Source organism: Palaemon carinicauda, chromosome 42 (genome assembly GCF_036898095.1).
Source record: "Palaemon carinicauda isolate YSFRI2023 chromosome 42, ASM3689809v2, whole genome shotgun sequence".
Classification (NCBI taxonomy): domain Eukaryota; kingdom Metazoa; phylum Arthropoda; class Malacostraca; order Decapoda; family Palaemonidae; genus Palaemon; species Palaemon carinicauda.
The window spans coordinates 32162327-32171777 of NC_090766.1; positions in this window are offsets into that span (position 1 = coordinate 32162327).

Below are 9451 nucleotides of genomic sequence, written 5' to 3' on the forward strand. Positions count from 1 at the left end.
ATGAGGTCAATCGATGACCGATAAAAAGCGTCTAAACACGATATAAAAGTTCCTAGCTATGAAGACTAAATAAACTAATGTAATCGATTAGTATATAAGGCCGGAAACGTTGTTGTGGCTAACTAAATAAGACATGCATAACAACAACGACGCCATAAAATGGCGGGTCCGGTAGAGGCACAGCTCTGCCACAAAACAGCAAATATCTCGAAAAGTAATATTTACTTTACGGCCAGAGCTTAATTAAACAATACTGGAACCTTGTACTCAACTTTCCAGAAGAAGGCGAGGCTGAAGGTAACGACATAGCGAAGATGCAAAACGATAAAGTTAACACAGGGAAAATCCGTCTAAGTAGGGCAGCTACTAAACAAAGGATGAAGACGGGCGTGACGTCATTAGAGCAATGGCGTCCGTTTGTTTACGTCTCGAGTATCAGTAGTAGCCACGAGTGAGATTAGCTGTGGAACGGCTCCCAGCTATTCTTAGTCCTTACACACCGAAGCATTAACTCTGTTCGGGGTGAAGATAGCTATGTGGCGCGTTCAGACATGCGCGTCCCCTGTTGTATTACGATGTCTTAAAGGGAAACCTTTGAGATACTCGCTCCAGAAGTTAGAATTCTGTGATAACCTGTGGTTAAATTCTCTGGGAATATCTTAGTAGTCTTATACCCAAGGAAGCTACCAAAAAGGAACCTTCCATCAGGACGCCATGGCTTGAGCCCAAAAAATGCAATTACTTGCATGACTTAGTGTCATTGGTAGTAATATTTCAAAACACTTCATCATGTTGGTTATAGGCCTATACTTCTCATTTCAGAGTAATAGTTTTGGTATAAGTTCGCCATCATGCCAAAGCGAAGGAATGCTGAATCTGCCAGCACTGAACGCACCAGCCTGAGCAAAAAGCCTGCTTCACCTGCACCTGTATGCATGCTTCATGTGTTATCCATCTCTGATCATGGGCCTTTTACCCCACTCAGTAGAATCAAAGGAACTGCATTTGATAAACTAAAGCACCTTCATGAAATCCGGGACCTGCGGCTCTGTCAGCCACATGCATCTCCCTATCGTATGCAGTCTGTATGCGACCAGATTCCTGAGACTGTCCCAAAGGACCTTGAAAATAATGGGTATCACCGTCAGTGTTATCAGCGGTTCTCTGGCAATCTGCATCTTATAGAAAATAAGACAACTGAGGAACCACAGGCATCCACCTCGCTATTGCATTCACCTCGTAGACATTCAACTGGACCTGTCTTTTCAGAGGAGTGCATTTTTTGTGAGAAAGTAGAGATCAAAGGTGCTGATCGAAAAACTGTACGACCTGTCCATTTCTCATCTTGGAGAAACAAGGAAAATGCATGGGAACAAATTGAATCGAGAGCTGAAAAAATGGGCATGTTTCGGCTTCATAGACGTGTGAAAAATGTAGACCTCTTTGCTGTAGAAGCAAAACATCACCCATCATGTTTGAGATCATTCCACACCGCATTTGCTAACTTTGAACGCGGGGTTAACAGAGCAAATGACCCAAAGCGTACTGAACACGCGAAGATTTCGGCCGCTTATGAGAAGGCACTGAATTTTGTACGGGAGCACATTCGAACTCATGTCATCCAACGGAATGAAGTCCTGCGTCTAACATCATTGCGCTTGCTCTATATTGAAGAACTGAAACGCAATGGGCAGGAGAATGAAAACTACCGCTCAGAGAAACTCCTGAAACGTCTACAAAATGATTCAATCAAGGAGCATGTGTCCTTTCTGAAGGTTGATCATGACAAACTTGATGCAATTTCATTTTGGCTTGTGTACAATTCCAATATTTCGGTTAACGATGCTTTAGCACAAGCTTACACGCTTGGTAGCAAAGACAAATACCAAAACGCTGCTCTGCTTCTTCGCAGTAATATTCTACAGGCTTACAAAGACTCCAAAGTCCTCCCATGGCCGCCAACATTAGATGATATGGACCTCAGCTGTGATGATCTACTACCATCTGATCTCATTCGTTTTCTAAGCATGGTGATGTCAGGAAAAGAAGACATAGATACAAGTGAAAAGATGAAGCGACTGGTATTCTCCATTGGGCAAGACATTTGCCGTGCAGTGTCAGATGGAAAATGGAAATTACCAAAGGACAGGCTCTACTCCTTAGCCTCTGGTTCTCCTACATCCAAGGATGTTGAGAGGGATGTGCTGGAAGCTGACGCTGTAGGAAAAGCTGCAAAGGCTGACTTTATTACACGTTTGCAGAGCGGCCACCAAGGAAGCTTCTTCGACCCAATCAAAAGGAAGAAACTCAAGACCATGGAGGCATGCAACAAGAAGATCAAGCTCACATCATCGCAAGGAAAGGTAAGTTTATATTTCATTGAGCAAGTTATGTATTGTTAAGGGACTTTTGTACAATCTGTATTACAATATAAAATTATAATATATATTGTTATTTCAGGTCATACAGTATCAGGAGCAAAGCAATGTTGCATTCCTTCTCCTTGTGAAGTCACAGTGCCTAGATGAACCAATTGACTTGGATGAACTCATGAAGTACAGCCTGATGCCAGTGCCTCCAAGTATTGGAACATCAGATGGATTTTTTGCGAAGACCAACAAAGCCACCATTCTGCACTACCTGATGGAAGAGTTCAACCAAGATGAGCTGCCTTATCCAAAGGATGCCCTATTCATCCAGGATGGAATGGCACTTCTCCATGTCCTTTCTAACTTGCCCCCCGACCTGTGGGGAGATCTGCCTTCAGATACTTGACCAGATGATTGCCAAAAAACATTTCTTGTTCTCAACTGACAGCTATTTCCCGGGATCCATCAAAGCTCAGGAAAGACTTCGACGTGGCAGCTCAGAGAGGATCATTCTTGCCGGACCAGCAACAAGAAAGCCATACGACTTCAAGGTGTTCCTTGCAAATGACGACAACAAGAAGCAGCTCTGTCAACTCATGCTGCAGGTATGGAGTGGCCAACAGGCGGCATCTAGACTGGAGAGAACCGAGATGGCAGTACTGATTGTCGAGGGGAGAGCTCATCAGTTCGTTTCCAAAGATGGCAAGGTATGTGAAATTGCACCTTTATTTTTAGGATGACTACATTCATTTACATGTTAATCCAAAATATGCTCAATGACCTTTTTTGTTTCAGGTCGAGGTGCTTGAGATGCCCACTATATACAGTAACCAGGAAGAGACAGATACGAGAGTGGTGTTGTACCTACATCATGCTGCTGCTCTTGGTTACAAGAATGCTGTGGTTAGAACCCCTGACACGGATATCTTCGTGATTCTACTCTACCATGCCCATGCTATCAAACTGACTGTGTACCTTGATACAGGATCAGGAAAGCAACGTCAGCTCATCAATGTATCTGAGCTTGCACAATCATTAGGGGAGGACTACTGTGCTACCCTTCTTGGCTTCTATGTCTTCACTGGGGAGGATTGTACCAGTGCTTTCAAAGGAAAAGGGAAGGTCGGTCCACTAAAAAAGCTTGAGAAGAACCCGAGATTCCACAAGGTGTTCAGAGAACTTGGGAATGACTGGAGCATAAATGGCCTAATGTTGAACCAGTTAGAACAATTCACTTGCTTGATGTACAGCCAAAGTCGTGATTTGTCTGTGGATGCCGTCCGATCTAAGATGCTTCGAAAGATGGTAGGAGAAAATGAAAAATTAACATTGAAATCTAAGGTGGACTTTGCTCGCCTCCCTCCATGTCTTTCAGCATTGAAGCCCCATGTCCAGCGTGTGAACCACCGGGTTTGTTTGTACAAACGAGCTAATGAACCCATTTGTGAAAAGCCAAACCCCTACGACGAGGGCCAGGGATGGATAAAGACAGAAGAAGGCATGCTGGAACCATTGTGGTCATGTGGTCCAGTACTACCTACCTCACTAGTTGATCTCCTTGAAACTATTGATGATCAGGAGGAAGCAGAAGATAATTGCGAAGACGAAGAAACAGATTCATTTGACTTCGACAGCGATGAAAGCGATGACGATTGAAGCTTGTGATGACAGGGAACATTTAGATGATTTCCAGAAGCATCTATATCTTAATTTTTTTTTCTTCTTAATGTGCAAATGACACTTGTGATGAAAAAACGACTGGTCTTATGATGTTCTTTCACCCTTAAAATACGAGTACAGGCAACACGTTCTTCACGATTGCTATAACATTTGCAAAGATATGGTAAAAATAGGTTTTTCAGTAATGGCGGCACTAATTTGCATATCTTACATGTCAGGAACACATGTGGTCACTATGAGACTGGTCTTATATTGATGCTAGACCCTCAAAACCTGGGTCTAGACACCTTATTTTTGCAGTTATCTGTTGTATTGGCGGAGTTATAGCGATTTTAGTATTTTCATGTAATGGCGGCTTAATTTGCATAAAAAAGGCACGTGGGACAATATTTCAAATTTTTTAACATAGCAAACCGTTTTCTACACATTTTTCCCCATAGGAAGACACCAATTAGAAATTGATTTCCGGGGGGTGCACGCAGACCCCCTCTACCAACTGTACTAGAGGCAGATATAATTGCTGTTGCAGGTGTTGAGGTGCTGGTGATGGGAGATGAGAATGAGAGAGAGATTACAATAGATGAAGTGAGGAGAGCACTAGATGAAACGAGAGTAGGAAAAGCATCTGGTAGGGATGGTGTGAGAGCTGAGATGTTGAAGGAGGGGTGTGTGACTGTACTTGAATGGTTGGTGAGATTGTTTAATATGACAAATTCGAAGATAATTTGTATTTTTCCTAACCATACAAACCTTAGCTATTTACAAAGGGTTACCTTTTAGCGCAGCTGAAATGGCGAGCCATTAGAATTTAACGAGGGTGTATTACCCCTGCGCTAGTTAGCGGGGGGGGGGGGGGGGAGTGGTAGCTAGCTACCCCTCCCCTCCCTCACACACAGATGAATGCTCACTTTCAATTAGAGGTAGGACTTGTCTTGGGGGACAGGGCTGGCGGGCAAATATGTGTAAATAGCTAAGGTTTGTATGGTTAGGAAAAATACAAATTATCTTCGAATTTGTCATTTGTTCCGTAACCGAAATACAAACCACGCTATTTACAAAGGGTGACTTACCCCTTAGGTAGGGTGGAAAGTCCCCAGCCATACTGGCTTTGGCTTTACCCGGGGACTCAGAATCCGAGTGAGTCGCACTCGAGAAAAGGAGTCCCTGCACCTCACAAGTTCCTTGCTCAGCAAGGAACCATGTGGCCTATGTAAGCTTGTGTGTGAAGGAAGAAGTGTGACCCGTCCTAGGCAGTTGACCTGGAGTTCCAGAAGGAACTCTGGGTTAGGACGTTCCCAATACCACCTCGTCAGGGTATGGAGGACGCGACAGTATTGACTCAATACTCGGAACACAAGGAAGCATGGTTTACCTGCAGAGGTTCGAGGTCAGCTATGCAGAGACCAGGATGCTGCTTCCCCGTAGAGGGGATGATGAAGAAAGAAGTAAGGGCCAGACATACTTCTTTCGTTCATGCAGACTAAAACCTGATAACAATGCCCTCAACCTTCTGCTACCTGTCCAAAAAGGAGCCTGAGGTTAGACCAGCTGTTGTATAGCCACCACAGAGCGATAGAAAACGTATCGAGACTCCTGTGGGTCACGCCCTGCAGGAAGCGGGCTGCGAAGGTCATTAGACACTTCCAGACTCCAGCTTGTAGCACCTGAGTCACAGAGTAGTATTACTCGAAGGCGAGGGACGTTGCGATGTATCCAACATCGTGCTGTAGGGCGACGTGACGGGGGAGGGTCTGGAGACAGGTCGAGATGAATGTCCTCGAGTCCGGCTGAAGAGGTATACTGGTGACTCTCCCCCATGTCCTCCTTGTGCTCCCAAATCGGCTGCAACTGAGGAAAAACTGCAGCTGTTCCCAGCGCTAACCTCTCGATTCCTTTACTGGCAAGAAAGAGAAGGTCTTGGGACATCAGATACAGAATGGAGACTCGAAATCTTGAATGAATCGGACCGAAGGGCCGGGACCTCCAGATTCTGAGTCTAGCCAACAACTCAGGAGCGAGCCTGAATGTTGCCTTCCCCTCTTCCTTAGAAAGGGGGGAGTCGTAAGAGACCAAGAAGATTGCTTACACACTGGCCGTGGCCAGAGTGAGCAGGAGACCCAAGGCGGAATACAATCCAAGGCCTGTCGTAAAGGGTCTTGAGAAGATCTCTTAAAGGACTAAAAGTCCGAGCCATGCTCCAAGTTGGAGGTCTTCCTCCGACTAGGGCAGGGACGATCGTAGCTTCGCATGAGTGAGGATAGATCCAGCGGGCAGGAAAAAGTTATTCCTTTAAGCCTGAAGGTCAGGGAAAGGCTGAGCGACAGGCTTCATTGCCGAGAGCGGAAAGGAGTTTCCTCCCGCCGAAAGGCAATAAGACCGTTATTGCTGGAGAAGAGGCCTCAAGGGAAGAGGTATATCTCCCACGGCACCAACCACCTTAGACTCTTCACTTTGCCTGGGAGACCCCTGTGGATGACTATCGCGGATGACGCGACCTCTGTACCGCGACTGTAGCGGATTGTCTCTCTTGAGGAGGAGGCGTAGTGTCTCCAGGCATGAAGCCGAAGCGACGCCCCGGTTCGGGAGAGATGTCGCAGTGTGGTTGCATGAGTAGTCTGCGCCGTGGGAGAAGCTCTCCTGGGAGTTCCGTCAGGGGAAGCAGAGGGTCCAGAAACCGTTCTGCGCATAGTCCCAGTGGAGCTCTCCCATTGAAAGGTTGACAGACAACCTGGTCTCGGGGTCTGAGACTGGGGGGAAGAATAGCGGAAGCTTGAGGTTCCAAGCTGTCGCGATCAGGTCCCCCAGACCAGTACTTGCTGGTTACCCAAGGTCAAAGACCCCCAGGTACACTCTCTCTACGAGGCTCTGCTCGTATAGTCTGAGAGAACATTCCCCTGCCTGGAATGAGAGAGCCGATGGTGGTATTGAGAGAATCTCAACCATCCCGGTATCTCTACTGCAAGATGTGAAGGTGTGAAAATGCGTCCCCTGCTGGTTAGAATACGCCAGAATCATGAAGTCGACGCGCACGGGGCAACTCGGCAGGAGCTGTAGGGTCTGTAGAGGGGCCAGACTAAGGCCCCTAACCCTAAATGATGGAGAGGTATCCTTCAGGTCTTGACCATAGGCCTGGACCGGAACATGCCCCCCCCCCCCTTTCCTTTGACGAGTCCGAGAACAGCATCAAGAATGTGGGGAAAGGACGAGAATATCCACTACCATCAAGAGGCTCTATAGGTCAACACCCATTGCAGGTCTAATAGTTCCGCTGGTCCCATAGGGGCCAGGAAGTCCGGTTAAACATTGCCTGAAGCCACCGGAACTTGGATCGCCCCACATGGAACTTATCCTGAGGCGACCGTTCGGATTATAGACGGGTCAATGAGGAAAGGAAAACTAGGAAACGTTCCAAGGTAGGGCTGAAAGCTCTGCTTGACTGAGAACAGGTACTGCGACTCTCCTCAGTCTTGCCACAGTCAACCGAAAGGAAGGCTCAGAGGATGTGGTAACAGAATCTGGCGTCCCCAGGTGGTCACCCATCCAAGTACAGACGTTGTTTAACCTCGCTGGACGGACGAGAAGCGGGGTTTCCAACGTGGTAAGGCCGTTGACTCAATATCACGGTCAGATACTCCAGATGTTGAGGCAGAGGAAGAGAAGGCTCCAAGCAAACTACCATGAGCCCACACTCATGGTAAGCATCCGGCAGCTTGTACCGGTGCTGATGAAGGTCGAACCCGAGCCTACCGGAGTTGACCAGCCCTCCAAACAGCAGAGGAGGCGGAAGCCTGCACCTGAGCGGCCAAGAGGAAAGCAGGGAGAGTTCTCTGCGGAAACAAACCTGCTATGCCACGGCGGGATAGCCACACTGCATCATAAGCAGGAATACTTGCAGTCTAGGCTGAATTCGACGAGCACCCTGGAAGATGGATGGAATGGAAACTGAAAGTACCCGTCCTTCCGATCTAGGGTTTAAGGAGTCCTGTCGCCTCGTTACCAGTCTGATCGATTCTGCTGGTCTACGCTGGCCAAAGTTTGTTCGACAAACTTGATCAGGGCTGAGAGGTCGACTACGGACATCCCCTCTCAGATCCTTCCTTACAAGAAAGGATCGACTAAGAAGGCCAGGGTTGAAGCCGTCGACGATCCTAAGGAAGACCTTCGCCTAAGGTATGGATCATTCTGCCCAACCGGGCAACTCTGCTGACGCTATGGCATAGAGGTTCAGAGACACTGAATTCGCTGACAGAGACGGCGGGCGCGATATCCTTGGCTGATCACAGAGATTGTGCGGGAATGGGCATTGGGAAGCTGTCATTCGGATGAGTAACCTTAAGCATCCTCCCAGCGAAAAACCTGCAATCCTAGAGTTCGTGAACTCCTTTTAGGACTATGCCCTCCCGGGGGAGTCTCCCGTACCATCTGTTCCTGACAGGAGGAAACTGCAATTGGACACCTTGTCCCAGTTGTCGTAGCCGATAACTTAGGCCGACGTGGTTGAAAGAAAAAGGCGCTGGAGCCCTGCAGAGTCTGGAAGAAAGCGCCTTGGAGGAGTGAAAACGGAAGTCGATTTCCTCCGCACAGCCGCTGTCTAAGTCTGTCCTTGGGCACAAACAAACTCTTCTCAAGGATGGAAGGGTGTCTGAGGTCGTCGACCTCCACAGATGAGACACCCGAAGGAAGCCCTCAGTCAGCGCGTCCAGATGGTACAACATCGAGCTTGTCCGCAAGTTAGATACTTAACGACGAAAGGCCAAGGTGCCTGAGCTCGAGAGGAGGAAAGTACCCATGATCTTCCTGTAGCTTCCTTGAACCAAACCTCGGGCCGTAACCGAGGAGGGAAAGAACCTGGTAAGCTCCCAGAGGAAGGGGTAAGCAGTCACCCCTTGTCCGATGGAGAAAACTCGAACGGAAAGCCCCCCCCGCAAAAAATCCTTCCAGGGAATGACGGGGAAGGGCTAACCCAGGTTCAGGAAAGAGGAGTGTTGCTCAGATCTCCCTTAAGTTTCTCCTATTCTTGCAAGTGCCATGCTCTGCGTTTACGGGGTGAGGCCGTGTTCTGGAAATACGCTCCAGAAGAACTCGCTAGGCTGGCCATGCTGCGAAAACCCCATTGGGAATCGTGGTCGCAATCGCCCTGGAGCTCGTGCGACGGTAATTCAAAGATTTTGCGTGGGCGAACGTGGAAGCGCCCATGCGTGGTAAGGCAAACGAAGGTGAGCGAAGGAGCGCAGAAGGAGGGCGAGCGTGGTAGGAAGGGCGAGAGCTGGTGGTCGGCGAGCGATAACCCATAGACGAGCAATGGATACAGTGAACCCTCGCTATTTCGCGGTTCGACCATCGCGGATTCACCACTTCGCGGGTTTTTTCCATAACCCATATATATATACATATCGCGGATT